Here is a 17,853-nt window from a genome sequence, read left to right as displayed (position 1 = left end):
ACATTATAGATTGATAATAATCCCCTTTTCCTACAGGAGTTTGAAACTATGAAAAAATGAAGAGATTAGCACATTGAGCTTCCGGGTACCTCTCAGTCAGCTAATGAGACCACAGACACATAGCAGTCCCTTTCCAGCTGCCCCCCCCACTCGTCCCTTCTCTTCACTGGGACATTCTGAAGTGGAAGTATATTCATCACTGTTGTTTTCTGCTTGTTCTTGATGCTATTCCCCTTGGATGATGAGAATATGCTTAATTTCGATTGCTCTTGGAAGTTGTTTGTTTATTTTATGTAAGTGTTCTATCTCCATGTTCACCTGCAGGCCAGAAGAGAGCATCAGATCACAGTGGAGATGGTTGTGAGCCACCATGTGGTTGCTGGGAATTGAAGTCAAGATCTCTGGAAGGGCAGCCAGTGCTCTTAACTGCTGGGCCATCTCTCTAGCCCCTTTTAGAAATTTTATTGTACCTAACATTCTCTCTGAGTCTGTGTTGGGGTGTGCACACATACACTTGTGTACACATTCCTCTGTGTGTGTGTGTGTGTGTGTGTGTGTGTGTGTGTGTGTAAAATGTACTGTAAATTGAAGTTAAAACCTGGTGAATGCTAGGCAAGTGCTCTACCACTGAGCTATCTGTGGAGTCAGTGCTTTCTGGCCTCACATTGTATTATGTTGTTGTTGTTGTTGTTGTTGTTGTTGTTGTTGTTGTTGACTGGGGAAGTTGAGACAAGGTCTTGGTATATAGCCTTTGCTGGTCTGAAACTTGATATGTAGAGAAGGCTGGCCTTGAACTCACAGAGTTCTGCCTGCTTCTGCACTCTGAGTGTTAAGATGTGCCATTACGCTTGCCTCTTTCTTTCTTTTTTTTTTTTAAATAGACTTTACAACTTTTTTTTTAAAGATTTATTTCTTATATATAAGTACACTGTAGCTGTCTTCAGACACACCAGAAGAGGGCATCAGATCTCATTAGAGATGGGTGTGAGCCACCATGTGGTTGCTGGGATTTGAACTCAGAACCTCTGGAAGAGCAGTCAGTGCTCTTAACCACTAAGCCATCTCTCCAGCCCGCTTGCCTCTTTCTTTTAAAAAGTTTTTTTATTTATGTGTGTGTGCCTGCATGAGTTTATGTGCACCATTCAGGTGCCTGTGGAGGCCAGAAGAGGGCACTGAATACCCTGTAACCAGAGTTAAAGCTGGTTGGGAGCCACCTGGTGCTTGGGTCAAATTCAGGTCCTCTGAAAAAGCAGTGAGTACACTGAACCATCAAGCCATCTCTCCAGCTCTAGTTATATTCTTTTGTCTGTCCCACCTGAATCACATGAACCTCCTACCTACCACTTTGTCCCACATGCTTAGACCTTGTTACCAGTTCTTCCAGTTCTTCATGGTAATACAAGAGGTTAGGGATTGAGCACAGGGTCTCATGCTTCCTAAGAAGCATTCTATCAGCTGATCTAAATTGTTGATGAATTCATGGGTGGACTCCATTGTTGTGTGACACTATTCATGGGGAGATGTGCACAATATTTACTCATCTCAGTCTGTGAACAGTGATAGAACAAAAAAGATACCACTAAAGTCAGCTGGCAAATGATTGAGTGTCTTGGTGTTACATACAGGAGTATGGGTAAAGAGTTACAAGACAGAAAGACTCAAAGACCATATCACCAAAATCCACCCCACATCAGGGCATCTGGGCAGGTCGGAGAAAGTTTCAGGCAGCTCAGCTGCTCCGAGCCTCTCTGAGGTAGCTGGTCTTGTCCAGGCTATCTCTCATGAGTTCCTACTGCTTATATATCTTGGGGATAAAGGAACCTAGTGAATTTTGTCTGTTTCAGGGACTCGCTGAAATCTTTTGAGTTATATATTTCCAGAGTTTTAATGAGTTTGCCCTCAGGATGGAAATTCACTACAATGCCCAGAACATATTTCATTTTAACAGTTTCACTTCAAGATTCGATATTTTATCCCTGCCATTTTAGATATGTACTTAGTATTGTGTATCTGTGTGTTTATATGTGTGTGTTCATGTGTGTATGTCTGTGTGTCATTATATGTCTATGAGACATTGTGTTTTTCTGTATGTGCATGTGTGAATGTGTGTGTATCTGCATGTGAGTATATGTGAGAGTGTATGAGAATATGTGTGTGTTTGTGTGCTCATGTGTCTGTGTGTGCATATCTGTGTCTTCATGTGTCTGTGTGTGCATATCTGTGTCTTAATGTGTCTGTGTATCTGTATATCTGTTCATGTGTGTTTTCATGTGTATATTCATGTGTATCTCTGAGTTCATATCTCATATCTGTGCCCATATCTGTGTTTATCACATGTGTCTGTGTATCTGTGTGTACAGGTGTGTATTCATGTGTATGTTCATGTGTATCTGTATTTGTATGTGTCTGTTTGCATATCTGTGTGTTCATGTGTGTGTCTGTATCTATTCATATGTGTGTCTGTGTTTGTGTGTATCTGTGTGTGTGTGTATCTCTGAGTTCATGTGTCTCTCTATGAGTATTTGTGTCTCTGTGTGTGTCTATGTCAGTGAATCTGTGTGTGTGTGTGTGTGTGTGTGTGTGTGTGTGTGTTGGTGGTGGTGACTGAGCCTAGGGCCTTACAGATGTTAGCCAGTGCTCCTCTATGGAACTGTAACCATGTCCTTGTGTTTTGCCTTGTGTTTAGCTGAAGAATCTAATTTTTTTCCAGGCTCCCCTTTCTGGTCTCCTCTAGTCACATGCATACAAATACTCCTGATGGTAGAGGAAGATCACATGCTTCTAGTTGTTTACACACTCTTGTCTTTCCACAAGGCACAGCTCCCAGAAAGTGAGCTAGCCCAGCATTAAGCTCTCCAGATTCCAGCCAGGTGGGGTTCCAGCAAGGGAGCTAAATGTGGTCAGAGGCTAAGGGTAGAACTTCTCTTCACCAATACCAAGCCCCAAGCACCAGAGTGATAGCACTTAAATTGGAACAAAGAAAATAGACTTTGGGGGCCAGTGGATGGCTCAGCTGGTAAAGACTTTTGCCCCAAAGGCTGATGGACATGACTTTGATCACCAAAACCCACATGGTGGAGGGAGGAAGGAATTGATCCTACATACACCATAGTGTGCTCACACTTGCACACATATTTATACACACAAAAATATTTTTTTAATGTGTAAGTATCAGCAGCCAGCATCAAATTAATAAAACAGAAAAGAAATAGGTTTGTTTCTCCAGACCACAGCAATAAACAAGATTTTCTCTGATTTACAAGAAAGGGGTTCAGAAGAACTCCAGTTTATAAATTTTGCCAGTGGGCTTGGACACTGAGATAGATGACTGTCACTACTAAGTGTGTGAGAGCTGGCGGAGCTGGCTCAGCGGTTGAGAGCACTCGCCACTGTTGGAGAGGATCTACGTTAAATCCCCAGCACCTTCATGGAAGCCCACAGCTCTCTGTAACTCCAGTCCTAGGGCATCCAGTGCCTTCTGGTCCCTGTAGCACCCAGGCATGTATATGATACACATACATAAATGCAGAAAGACGGCTGAGTGGTGAAGGCACTTTCTGCCAAAGCTGAGTTTTCCAGGACCCAATAGTGGGAGGAAGGGACCGACTCCCGCCTTTGTCCTCTGACCTCCATACGTCATCACCTCCATATGTCATCACCATGGTATACACACACTAAATAAAAGGTCATAAAGATTTCTAATATCCACTCATGACTTTAAAATTACAATCTAGGAATAAACAGGAACTTCTTTGATGTGATAATATCTGTGAAACAGTTTAAGAGTATTGTTAACTATGAGCTTTTTCACCACCAAGGTGAAGAACAAGACAAGGATTTTCTCTCCTTCCACTCCTCCTTGCCCTGTATGGGAAGTCAGTCATAGTAGATGCAGTATAACTGCAAAAGGAAATATGAAAACGGTACAAAGCTTGAAAGAGAGATCATCTGTGTGCACAGGTGACATAAGTCTTTCTAGAAAATCCAAAGAACTGGCAGACAAGCTTTCCTAATAAGCCACTGCGGAGAATGATGTGTGCCAAGGACCAGCCTCAGCCTGGGGTGGGGGTGTTTGTGAGCGGGGAAAGAAACAACTCAAAGTCAGTGAGGGTGCAAGCTGACAGCTCTGTGTTCTGCTTGAGACAGCTCTCCAGAGACCTCCCGACAGCTCGGTAGATAGCTCTTGGCTCTGTAGTCTGCTCAAAACAGTTCTCTGCTTGAGACAGTTTTTTCTCTCATGCTAGGGAAAAACTCTTAGATTTTTCCGATCAAAGTCAGAAAAGCTGCTAGAAAAAAATTCTTGGATTTTCTGACCAAAGTCAGAAATCCTGCTGGAAAAATTCTGAAAGAGCTGTATTCACTCTCCAAGCAGTTCTCTGGGTAGCGCTCTCTCTCTCTCTCTCTCTCTCTCTCTCTTTTATATGAGTACACCGTAGGTGTGTTCAGACGAGGGATTCCATTACAGATGGTTGTGAGCCACCATGTGGTTGCTGGGAATTGAACTCAGGACCTCTGGAAGAACAGCCAGAGCTCTTAACCACTGAACCATCTCTCCAGCTCCCAGGGTAGCTCTCTCTTGCAGACCAAAGCCCAGTCTTTATTTACATATCAATTCAGTCATTTTCTCCAGGTTCCCTTTTGCTTATACCATGAATTAGCATTTTATGACCAATGCCCCTTGATTCTTAAGAAAAGACAGCATTGCATTTTTTTTAACATTGCAAATGAAGTCAGAGAGCTACCTGCCTTTGTAAGCACAGACAGTAAACTAGCTGGATGGGATCCCATCCTGATACCATTCCCACCATGCCTGGACCTTGAACTCAGGAATCTACCTGCCTTTGTATCTTTCTGACAAACTGGCTTATTAGTGCAAGCTGCCTTTGTTCTTTTAGGTCCATGAAGCCCCTCATACAATTCATATTGCTTCTTTATATTTTGCATAGTTGAGAAATTATACATTCTTGAACTCATGTTCAAATTCAGAGTTCTTTCTCACAGCCTTAAGAGCTGTCCTGAAAGTCACAGTGTTTACCATTTTTGCTGAGGAACATAGATATACCCTCAACTCCCAAACTTGTGCTGTTTCTAATTATCATGGAGTCATTAACCTTGGCAGGGGAAATATTTCCCGAAGGAGAAGCAGAAAGTAAAATATGTACATTATTATACAAACAAACCTACTCCCAAGTAACAGTAGACACTCCTGGAGGCCCACACCCTGTTGACTCTGCACTAGGGGTGAGAACCATGCTATGTAGTCCCTTCCATAACCATGTGGGACTTGTAATACACAAAACTCAGTTGCTTCCCAGTGCACTGAAAGTGAGCCAGGAGGAAATGGAACACAAGACATAGACTTAACAAAGTGCCTATAAAACTATGATGAACAAAATCAAATAACTAATAACATTGTCCATGTTTGTGGATAGGATGATTCAATGTTACCAGAATGTGGGAGTCCTTCTAACCTGACCTATAGATTCATGACCATCCCAAAGTTCCAATAAGTTATTTGTGGATATAGACAGATGAACCCTAACGTTTACATGGAGAGAGGAAAAAGATACAGAAGAGTTAAACCAGTGAAGTAAGGGGCTATACTTTCAGGATTGAAATTCTTTGGTCTTCAGACTCCAAACGGAGGGAGGGGGTGCCAAGATGGCTCAGTGGGTAATGGTGCTTGCTACTAAGCATGGCGACCTGAGTTCCATACCTGGACCCACATCCTAGAAAGAGACAACCAAAAACCAAGTGAAAGCTGTCCTCTGACTTCCACATTCAAGCTACATACATGCACATAAATAAATAAATGCAAAACAAAATTTTCTTACACTGAGACAGCCTCCTATTGTGAGAAGACACACACATACTTCATGCAATAGACAAATAAATTAGTGCAAGAAAAGGGCCCACAAATAGAACAAGAAATACTGTAGGTGGATTTTGTGAAAGGTGGGTTTCACTGTTACCTAGACCAACTTGAACTCCTGAGTCAGCCTGTGTCCTCCCAAGTAGCTGGCACTACAGGTATGTTGCCCCTGTTTCCAGTGGAGAAACTGATCTTTGACAAAGAAACAAAGACAGCACAGTGTCTCGGTACATAAAAACTATGCAGCCACATGAAAAATAGACTCATTATATACCTCACAGAAATTAATGTGTCATAGAGTAAACTATAAAGTGGAAACCAAACATGGGACTCCCCAAGGAGGTGGAGCTGAGTGAAGGGCTGAGTGATAGAGACAGCAACACAGCAGCACAGTGGTCCAGGACGGTGAGGCAGGAGGCGCTCCACAGTTACATCCCAGACAGACAGACAGACAGACAGACAGACAGAGATAGGTAAGGGAGAGAGTGCCAAAGGCATAATGCATGAAAGAGACCACTGATAACAGTGGACTTACTGAGAAGGCAAGGTCAAGAGAAGGAGAGGATGAGCCGACACACTGGAAGAAAATATCTGCATGAAACACATCTGATGAAGGACTGTTAAGCAAATACACACAGAAGGGGTTGGGGATTTAGCTCAGTGGTAGAGCACTTGCCTAGCAAGCACAAGGCCCTGGGTTTGGTCCCCAGCTCCGAAAAAAAGAAAAAAAAATACACACAGAACTTTGGCTGTCATGAAACTTACTCTGTAGATTAGACTGGCCTCAAACTTCCAGAGATCCACCTGCCTCTACCTCTTTTTTTTTTTTTTTTAGATTTATTCATTTATTATATATAAGCACACTGTAGCTGTCTTCACACACCAGAAGAGGGCATCAGATCTCTTTACAGATGGTTGTGAGCCACCATGTGGTTGCTGGGAATTGAACTCAGAACCTCTGGAAGAACAGTTGGGGCTCTTAACCACTGAGCCATCTCTCCAGCCCCTGCCTCTACCTCTTTTTTTTTTATATAAGGTTGTCGGTGGAAACCTGGTGTGCAAGGTAATAACTGGAAGATGTGGGCATCGATCCCACTACCTCTCATATGCCTGCCTCTACCTCTTGAGGGCTGGTATATATAATATATAAATTTTATGTGTATGACTTTTGCCAGCAGGTATGTGTGTGTTCCATGTGTGTTCCTGGTACCCACAGAGGTCAGAAGAGGGGTCAAAGACTCCCCTGGAACTGGAGTTACAGATGGTTGTGAGCCACTTCGTGGGTGCTGGGAACTAAACCTGGATCCTCTGGAAGAACAACAAATGCTCCTATAAACTGAGCCATCTCTCCAGCCCCTGTGTTGGAACTTTGAATTCTCCTGCCTTATCTTGAATGCCAGCACACCTGACCTAATTATTTGCAAAACTATTTTTTTTTTAATTTTTGTGTTTGTTGAGATAGGATCTCTACTGCTCAGACGGGTCTTGAACTCATAGCAGCAGTCCTCTTACTTTAGTCTCCTAAGAGCTAGGATCAGAATATGGACCACTAAACCAACATTATTTTATTTGGACAAGTGTTACACTCCACTAAGCTATACACTAAGCTGTACTTGTCACAGTAACTTTTATTTGCCTGTTGTAGTTGTCATCTCTGAGGCTCACTGCCTCAGTCTGCTAACCTGGCCTAGTTCTGGAAGCTTCTAGCCTCCATACAGTCATATCTAGCTCAGAATGTTTTCAGCCTCTGAGACTTACTGCTGGGTAAGTTCACTCACTCTAGCTCTTTCTGAACTCTGGCTGGCTGGCTGGTTAACTCAGCTGTTCTGGCTTAAACTCCTCTCCAAGCTGCCTGACTCGATCTGGCTTCACTCTCAGCCTCTGACTTTTGATCTGCTCGGCCCCATGCTAACTCTAGCTCTGTTCTAACCTGGCTCTTTCTCATTCACTGGCTCTTTCTGTCTTCACCTGTGTCTATCCTGTTCTCTTTTCAGCCTGTCTCTGTACAACTCTCCCAGTAAAACTGTCTCCTCCCTTTCCTCTCTGTCTGTGCTGTTCTCTCTTTTTTTTTAAATTTTTTTAAAGATTTATTTATTATATATAAGTACACTGTAGCTGTCTTCAGACACACCAGAAGAGGGCATCAGATCTCATTACAGATGGTTGTGAGCCACCATGTGGTTGCTGGGATTTGAACTCAGGACCTCTGGGAGAGCAGTCAGTGCTCTTAACCACTGAGCCATCTCTCCAGCCCCAGCTCTTCTCTCTTACATAGCTTCTTTTCCTTCTCTTTGCTGAGAGTTGGGCAGATTTTGTTAAATCTTTCTCTGATTCATCACTTTGTCTGCACTCAATTAGACATCGCTTTCAAACATGGGTGCTTCCTTCTAGAAACTAACTTTACCTCCACTGTTTGAGATTAAAGGTCTGCACTAAGGGCATGTGTGTATTCCAGCAGAAAGATTAAAAGTATATGCTAGATTCCTCTCAATAAACAGACCTTGACAAGGAGAAAAAAAAGTATATGCTAGGGGGCTGGAGCGATGGCTCAGCAGTTAAGAGAACTGGCTGCTCTTCCAGAGGTCCTGAGTTCAATTCCCAGCAACCACATGGTGGCTCACAACCATCTGTACTGGGATCTGATGCCCTCTATTGGTGTGTCTGAAGACGGCGACAGTGGACTCGTATACTTAAGTGTACTCATATACATAAGCAAACTTTTTAAAAAATGTGTGCTAAGGGCTGAGCCACACCACAACTAGAAACAGGTTTTTTCAGTAAATAACATAATCTTGGGGGTTCACAGTGTGATCAAATATCCTGCAACATATACTCTTTTTTTTTAAAGATTTATTCATTTATTATATATAAGTACACTGTAGCTGTCTTCATGCACACCAGAAAAGGGTATCAGATCCCATTACAGATGGCTGTGAGCCACCATGTGGTTGCTGGGAGTTGAACTCAGGACCTCTGGAAGAGCAGTCAGTGCTCTTAACCGCTGAGCCATCTCTCCAGCCCAACTTATACTCTTAAAATTTAATCCATTTTAAAAATCAACCTCTCCAAACTTGGTGTCAGGGCGCTCACTCAGACTCAAAGGGCCTGGCTTCCATCCCCAGCACTCATCTTTTTTTTTTTTTTTGGTTCTTTTTTTCGGAGCTGGGGACCGAACCCAGGGCCTTGCGCTTCCTAGGCAAGCGCTCTACCACTGAGCTAAATCTCCAGCCCCCCCAGCACTCATCTTTAATCAGAAGGTAAGGCAGGAGAATAAATAAAAATCAAAACAAAATTAGAGCTGTTCGTGGTGCTGTATACCTGTAACCAATACTTGGGAAATAGAGGAAGGTGTGAAATTTGGGGCCTCCTAGAACTGATTATGAGTTCAAGGCTATGCTATGCTAAATGAGATCCTCTCTCTCTCTCTCTCTCTCTCTCTCAAAAAAGGAGGAGGAAGAGGGAGCAAAGCAGAGACTGTGGAAATGGCTCAGTGGGTAAAGGGGGCTGTTGTCAAAATATGTGAATCTTAAAGACTCTGTGGAGCCCTTCTATCTACATAAAAGCCAAGCTCAATGGCACAGGTGTGTAATCCCAGCACTGGAGCTCACTTACTAGGGTGCCAGCCAGTGTGGACAGATCAGTGAGCTCCAGGTTAGCTATACATACATACATACATACATACATACATACATACATACATACATACATAGCAAGAAACTAGAGGGTAGAGGAAGAAACCCAGTATCAACTTCTGGCTTACACATGTGCACACACACACACTAAAAAGGAAAAAAATTGCCATGTTCCTCCTACCATATGATTCAGCAAGCATGTTCCTTGATATTTACACAAAGTTGCTGAAAGCATATGTCTGCCCACCTAGCTACACATGGATGTTTATGACAGCTTTATTCAAATTTACCAAAACTAATAGTGCCAAGCTGGGGACCAAGCCTCTAACACACAGGCAGGTTTTGGAGGGCAGTCTAGATCCAAACTAGATGTTAATCTGCCTTCCACATGAGTCACCAGGAAAGGGAAACTTGAGATAGATATCTCAAAAATAAATATTAGGGCTGGGATTGCAGTCTGATGGTAGTCTTTGCCTAACACAAGCAAGCCCCAGCATTAACACACCCAAAATCAAAATGAATATTTTGGGTTTTTTAAAGTTTAATTTTGGGCTGGAGAGATGGCTCAGCCGTTAAAGGCTAGGCTCACAACCAAAAATAAAGTTTAATTTTATACTTATGGGTGTTTTGACTGAATGTATGTCTGTGCACATATGTGCCTGGTGCCTGTGCAGGCCAGAGGAGGCACAGATACACTAGAACTCAAGTTAGTTACAGTTGTAAGCCACCATGTGGGTGCTGGGAACTGATTCTGGTCCCCTGGAAGGGTAGCTTTTAACCATTGAGCCACCTCTCCAGCCCCAAGGTGGATCATTTTATACCTGTGAACATTTTAAATGAGTCTTAAACAGCGGAGGCGTTTCTTGCTGGTTTTAAATGCTGTCTTGGTATCCAGAGTCAAACCCAGACTTTATTCCTTAGCACTGAGCCAACGCCCCACACCTGTTTGGTATACATCAAGCTACCCAATGGCAAAGAAGGGCTTGACTTGGTGTCACAGCTTTATGTTAACAGTGTGAGGGACTCAAGCAAAACAGCTGCAATTACATTTCATACCAGTCTTTTCTGCGTCTTTAATACTGCTCAAATCTTGTAACATAAGCAATGTTGTTCCCTTAGAGCCTGCTGCTTTCTAATAACTGCTTTTTCTTAACTTTTAACATTTTTATAAAAATGTGTTTCACTCTGTGTGTGTGTGTGTGTGTGTGTGTGTGTGTGTGTGTGTGTGTGTGTGTGTGTTTACATGGGTGCAGGTGTCCTCAGAGGCCAGAGCTGTTACATTCTCTGGAGCTAGAGTTACAGAGTTGTAAGTGTTACAGTTGTGAACTACCTGAGGTAAGTGCCAGGAGTCAAACTTGAGTCCTCTGGAAGAGCAGCATGCACATTTACGCTCTCTCCAGCCCTTCATACCATTTTTAGATTTATATTTTATGTATGTGTAGGAGTATATTGTCTGCACTTATGTATGCCTGCAGAAGTTGGAAGAGGGTGTCAGATATCCTGGAACTACAGTTATGGATGGTTGTGAGCCACCATGAGAGTACCTTGAACCAACTCAGGTTCTCTGTAAAAGCAACAAGTGTTCTTGACACTCTTAACACTGAGCTGTCTCCTGCCCCATAATTACTTTTTTTTTTTTTTTTGGATATTTAGTTTTGTGTTTTTCAAGACTGTTTTTTTTTTTTTTTTTTGTTTTTTTTTTTTTTTTTTTTTTTTGGTGAAGCCCTGGCCTGGAATTCACTCTGTAGACCAGGCTGGCCTTGAACTCTGATATCTGCCTGCCTCTGTCTCCCAAGTTCTGGGATTAAAGGCATGCACCTCCACTGCCCAGACCATAACAACTTTTAAGATAAGCAGTTTTCTCTCATGGTATCAGATGTTTTGAAATAATCTGTATATATGAGCTAACTGACAACGGACCTTCTGCATGAGTTTTGTACAATGAGATCTTTAGAGTTACTCTGTTGCACAGTTTCAAAGAGTAGGATTCCTAATTTAAAGGGGATGTTTTAAGACTGTTGACAATTTTATGTTTTCTTTTTTTTTTTTGTTTTGGTTCTTTTTTTCGGAGCTGGGGACTGAACCCAGGGCCTTGCGCTTCCTAGGTAAGCGCTCTACCACTGAGCTAAATCCCCAGCCAATTTTATGTTTTCTGTTTTTGCTTTTTGTTGTTTTTGAGACAGTCTTGTGTAACCCAGGCTGGTCTCAAACTTGCTTTATAGCTAAGTTTGACTTTGACCTTGTCTTGCACCCTCCAAGTGCTATTGTAGGTATGCACACTACACCTACTTTTAACATGGTGCTGGGCTAGGGTACAGGGCTTCATGCATTTTAGGCACGCATTCTACCAACTGCGCTCTATCCCTAGCCCATTCTTCTCACTGGTATTCTTATTCCTTTTTTTTTTTTCCCAAAGGGGGGGGGGGATGAAATTTTGAGTCCCCAAGGATGATGTTGGCCCCAGGATGAAGGAAAAAAGGAGGGGAGCTAATAAAGAGGAAGGCGGCAGGAAGAGGAAGAATGACCAGCCACCAGGGGGCAGCGGGGATGTGTTCTCTGTGGCAGGAACCATGGGAGGCCTAAAGCAGTAGGTGTTTTATCTGTGTTAAGCCTTAAACCCTCTGTTGCCTTGAACCTGTGTCCACATCTGAACACACACTGATTTAGAACCAAGTAAAGGAAATGTCCAGGTTCCAAGTCTGAGCTGATGCTGGAGGAGGAAGGGCTCATCTTTAAGGAGAGGGAATTCCACTAAAGTTTAAAAAAAGAAAGGAGCCCCCAAGGTTGCTTATCTGTGTTGGGGCTGATCCTTATGGGATGGATCAGTACATTCTGGTTTCAGTTACTAGTGAGAAGAGTGATCTCCTTGTGGAGGTAGGGAGACTTGGAGGGCAGAGTCCAGGCCCTCGTCCACAAGGGACAAGGATGACCTATTTGGAGTCCCTGAGTGCCTTTTACAGCTTACAGCATCTAAGATGTTCCCAAGACTTGGAGGGGAAGGAATCCTGGGAAGATCCCAGGAGTGGGGATTCTACCCATCCTGGGCTTCCACCTCTCCCCTGCATCTCTGCCTGGCCTTTTACTCTGCCTCATGGGAGCCCCAGCTTTACAAGGAGACTCTGGGCGAGACCTGTGAGAGGCAGGTGGAGCTGAGAGAGCAAGCTAGGTTGCTTTATCTCGTGCTCATCTTGGCAGGCATCTTCAGTACGTGCTCACCCAACCATGGTTTTCTCAGCCTTGTAACTGGCCAGCCTCTCCCAAAGGCTTCTCTGCAGTCTGACAAGGCTTTTTCCTCTGTAGACTGAAGGGGTCTGTCATTTTGATGTCAGTTGGTATCTGTGTTCAGGGGCAGTGTTGTCCTCACTAAGCCCTCTGTTCCTGCCACATCCATCCCTATGTGTTGGCTCCTAAGTGCGCTCTGGAGACCTTACCCAGTGCACCAGTTTCTCAGACCTCAGCTTTTGCCAGAACACTAGAGCACTTGGTTTTCCTCATCCTCCACTACATTCTCTTGTATTTATTCATGCATTATGTCCCATCCCCTATAACTATATGCTGAATATATGTAAGTACATAATCATATATGTAATCATTATACATATTCTATATAACAGTTATACATATATAACTAAACATTAAAACCATGTATATAATTGTTTTATATATATAAAATCTAAGGCAAGAATTAAAATCCTTTTTAGCATATACTAGCCATTCAGAAAGAACAGGTGTTGAATGGATTAGTGGCTGTAAAGTGTCGAGAACTATTCTAGGTAATAGGAAAACAGAGATGAATTATGTTTTTAAACTTAAAATTTTTATTTTCTATATATGGGCCTTCTACTTGCTTGTATCTGTGTATTAAATAAATGCCTGACGCCTTTGGAGGCCAGAGTGCTGGCTGTTGGGAACACGTCCTGTGGAAGAGCAGTCGGTGGTCTCAGGCACTGGCCATCTCTCCAGCCCCTTCACAGCCCACATCAGAGGAGCCCGGTCTCACAGGGGCAAAGAGCCATAAAAAGGTGGTGTACTGACTGGGGATGTAATTGGCAGCAAAGCACTTGTCTAGCGTGCCTGCCCATTTGAGCCTGAGCATCACAAGGGGACACAATGCAGGACAGGGAAGGACACAGGAGTGACACATGGCTCCAGAGAGACAGCTCAGCTCTGAACCCTCACTTTGCTCCTCACAGCTTCGGACATGAGCAGTCACTGCACTTCTCTGAACCTTCGAATAGAATACTTTTCCTCATGGGGCACAGTGCCTGGTACCAGCAAGCATGCCAGCTGTCTTACAGTAGAGCTGGGGGCAGGGAAAACTGTAGACAGCAACAATCAGATTTGGGCCTCTGGAGTTTCTCAGGCAGATAAAGAGATAAGAACTTTACAGGCAGAGGAAGCAGCTTACACAGCAAATAAGCAAAGCAGTGACAATAAAGGGCTCAGGACTTTATCCCAGTACCCCAGTATCAGTACCCCGGTACCAGTACCCCAGTACCCCAGTACCAGTACATGGGGAATTCAGGCCAGCAAGAGCTACTTGGTGTGACCATCTCACTCCTACTCCACCCCACAAAAGGGAAAGTGCTTCCTGAAAAACTTGAGTGGATCTGTAGGCTCCACAGTGGAAGGTCAGCTGTCCTGCAAACCAGGTGTGCTATGCCATAAGCCCAGCACTCAGGAGGCAGAGGCAGGTGGATCTCTGAGTTCGAGGCCAGCCTGGTCTACAGAGGGAGTTCCAGGACAGCCAGGGCTACACAGAGAAACCTTGTCTCAAAAAACAGGGTAGAAAGTGGATTGGTTATGCAGCCCTGGTAATAAGCACACTGGGCCTCCTTGTGTAGACTTCCTTAGCACAGTCTTGCTAGAGGATATGGCACTGCACAGCAGACTAGGAACCTCAAGCCTGCCGGCAGGAGGCTTAACCCTCTAAACCAAGATTAGACCTACCAAACAGAAGCTGCACTTACAGTAAAACAGCAGCTGGAGGCCCGACTCCAGCCCCACCTCAGAATGACTTGACTTTATTCAACTTTATTTACAAGTGCTTTACTTTCTTTGAACACAGCCCAAGCAAGCTGGCCTTATGTGGCTGAGGTGGGCCTTAAACTCCTGATCTTCCTGCCTCTACCTCTGGGGAAGTGATGGGATTTTAACAACACCCAACCTGCAGTTTTAAATGGTCAAAATAAATAAAACAAAAGCTTCCTCTTTTAATGACAAAATTCTTACCTGTTGGCACTGCACAGTAACCGTTTGCTGGTTCTGTCCTGCTCACTCTGTCCATTACAATGAAGGGTTGAGCAAAGATGACTGAGGTAACTGAAAGGAGGTTTGAGTGTTTCCTATGTGCTTTACTAGACATCAGCTACTTTGTTCTCCTAGCAGCCCTGGAAGAACTGCTTTTTTGTTACTGTTTTTGGTGAGGAAACAGACCCATGTCACTCTGAAAGAGGCCGTGTAGGGTCTGAACCAGGTTGGCTGTCTCCTAGGATGCGCATGAACCAGGGCAGTGATGACGACCACCGAAGAGTGCTTAGAGCAGCAACAGTTAAAGGTGGTTTGGTTGTGGGACATGGAAATGCAGACATACAGATTGGGGTGGGGGGCTTCAAGTGAAAGACTTTCTTTGGGGAGGGCAAAGAGGCCCAAGGCTGGGGTCACTCTAGCTGGACAAGACAGCTGGGGTAAAGCCATAACAGCCCCACTGGGGAGTGGCACGGAAGCAGCTCAGGCTGGGCTGCTGGGCTCCATTCTCACCGACTTGCTATAGCTGTTTGGATCAAGCCTCTTGATTGTTAGAACAGTGCCTGCCTTATTGGGAGTGACTATGAACCAGTATATGTGACGGGTAGACAGGGAGTTGGCACCTTTAGTGTGTCATTATTACTAATGGCTAGTGTATTTATTTATTATGACTGGAAAACATCATAAAGGCTGACGTTTAAAAAAAAAAAAGAGACTCACAAGTGTGGACTTGTGCTCTGGAAATACCAAGTAGGAAGCAAATCCAGCCTGGGAAGTTCAGAGGTGAGCTACAGAGTTGTCTGGGGGTGGAGGGATGGGTGCAGCTAAGTAAAGAAACAGGAAGCCAGGGTCAGAGCCATTTACTCATTCCCACAGCGAGTCTGCATTTGTACCCTCCTGGTAATACAACCCTCCCAGTCACTCCTGTCACCCACTTTACAAGCAAAGATCAGGCTCAGAGACTTGCCGAGTTGCATAAAGTATCCTGACCAAGGTCTGGAACTCCCACAAAGCCAACCACCTTGCTGGGCCTCCAGCTTCTACTTTGCTGGTGAGGAAATCTCTCTATAGCTGTGTTCATTTGGACCATGGGGTCTCCCTCCCTCCCTTCCCTTCCCTTCCCAGGGTAATCTGCCATAGAAGGTGATACAGGGCCCCAGTCTTGGTTTGTTCATGGCCCAGACCGTCCAGCAGTAGCCAGGCTAGCTCTATGGTGTGTGAGCAGACAGATCTACTTTAATAAAGCCCAGGGAAGTTTGGGGTGAGGTCCCAGTCGCTGCGGAGGGTCACTCTAACATGAGGAGTTCCCCTTACCCGCATCCTCTGCACTTGCCTCTCACTCGCTGGAAGCAGGTCAATATTCGTTGTGCTGAAGGTTAGGTAGAACCTTAGCTTGTAATGGTGGCCTTTCAGCCTTCCCCATTGGTCTAATGATGGGGAAACTGATGTTTGGAAATTTGCTCAAAGCCCATATCCTGAGCAGGTATGAAGGCCGTCATCACCCTTCATGCATCATAGTCTCCACAGCTTCTGTCTCTGGTATGAAGGATACAGGGAGTGGGGCAGGCAAAGGCACCTGCCTGCTGACTTGGCTCAAGGTCAGGCCATACTTTAACACAAGTATGGCCAGGTTGCAAATTCTGTAATGGTCACAAAGCCACATGTCTATAAAACTTGAACATTCTACATCAGCCTCTTTGCTAAGTCAAGGTCAAATGGCCAACCCTCTATTCTACAGTCCACAGAGCCCAGCAAGTCACCTAAGAGCTCATGTAACTGCTTGGCTTGTTTTTAAAAATCTAACCAGAAGGCTCTGCCTTTACCTCAGAAGCGCAGTATAATCACTATTAACATGGAGCTGAGTAAAGTTGCACTTTGACCTTCCGGTCTGTTTCTGTCTCGTTATCACTGATTGCTTCTTCTTTTCCTATTTGGAGATGAAAGGCTATTTCTATTCATTTTGAGATTTCTCGAGATTCCTGGAGTGCTATAAGCTTGCCAGTCCTTCTGGAGATTGGTTTTTGTTCCCATTAATCCTCTGTGGGGCTGGGAGAAGCTCAGTCAGTGAAGTGCTTACCTTGAAAACACAACCTGAGTGTGAGCCCCAAGCTTAAAAAAATACCAAGCACAGCGGGGTGCACTTGTAATCCCAGCCCTGGGAAGACAAGTAAGCCCAGGGCCCTGCAGGCTGGCCAGCATGGCCTACTTGGTGAACTCTGGGCCAGTGAAAGAGCTCCTCAAAAAATAAGGTGGGGCTGGAGAGGTGGCTCGGAGGTTAAAAGCATGGCTCTCTTTCATGGGGCTCAATCCCCAGCACCCACATGGCAGCTCACAGCTGTCTGTAACTTTAGTTCCAGAGCTCCTGGCATCATCACAGACACACATGCAGGCAAAACATCAATGAGCATTAGAAAACGGATGGCTCCTGTAGAACAGCACTGGAGACCTCCACACGTGCTCATCTGCACAGACATTAGCAGGCTCGCACACAGACATACTTCTCAACTCTTGTCCTGTTCGCTGCTCGCCACTCTGACCTCCATACTCAGAGAAAGGCTGGGAGGTCTCCAGAACACAGAACTAAGAATGTCTTCAGAAGAAATGTCTTTTCTTCACTCGTTCACAACTAACAAATAGCAAAGCAAGCTAAAGAACACGGGGGTGGGGTGGGGGGAGCAGACCTCACGTCTCCCACACACATAATTTTTTCTTCCTGCCATTTCCCTTGGCAGCAGATGACTGCCTTGAGTCCCTTCCCAAGCCCTTGCCTCACTCACCCCACCCACTGAGCTCTCCTGCTGTCTGTAGCTGACCTGGCACTTTTGCTTTCTCTCCTCCTGTATTTCCCGTTATCCAAAAGCCACATCCAAATCTGTTAACTCTCTCTCCAACTAAGTTGGAGGGCTGTTTTGTTCATTACAGACCCCGAAACAGGCCTGGCACACAGCAGCGAGATATGGGCCGAGTGTTTGTGAGTTAACAAGTCCAGGAACTTAGGTCTTTTGGTGGGAACATCTACCCAGTTTTCTGCCAGGCACATTGGGACAGGTATAAAGGTCTCTGGAACCACTCACTGCCCGTCCTGGGCAGTGGGTTCAGACT

At 44.6% G+C, this 17,853-nt stretch overlaps 1 long non-coding RNA gene and 1 other non-coding gene across 2 annotated transcripts in view; one reads left to right on the top strand and one right to left on the bottom strand.

Moving 5' to 3' along the window:
• LOC148001422 (uncharacterized) overlaps positions 1–17,853 on the top strand; it is a 45,251-nt gene that overhangs the window by 14,918 nt on the left and 12,480 nt on the right. The window lies entirely within an intron of this gene.
• Positions 4,300–4,363, bottom strand: LOC120096766 (U7 small nuclear RNA). The gene has a single exon (XR_015637748.1). It is a non-coding gene; the product is annotated as a U7 small nuclear RNA (small nuclear RNA).

The sequence above is a fragment of the Rattus norvegicus genome, chromosome 14 (assembly GCF_021556685.1).
Source record: "Rattus norvegicus strain SHRSP/BbbUtx chromosome 14, alternate assembly SHRSP_T2T, whole genome shotgun sequence".
NCBI classification, from domain to species: Eukaryota; Metazoa; Chordata; class Mammalia; order Rodentia; family Muridae; genus Rattus; species Rattus norvegicus.
Note: the sequence above shows the minus strand (reverse complement) of the source record. Positions and strands in the feature narration are given on the sequence as shown.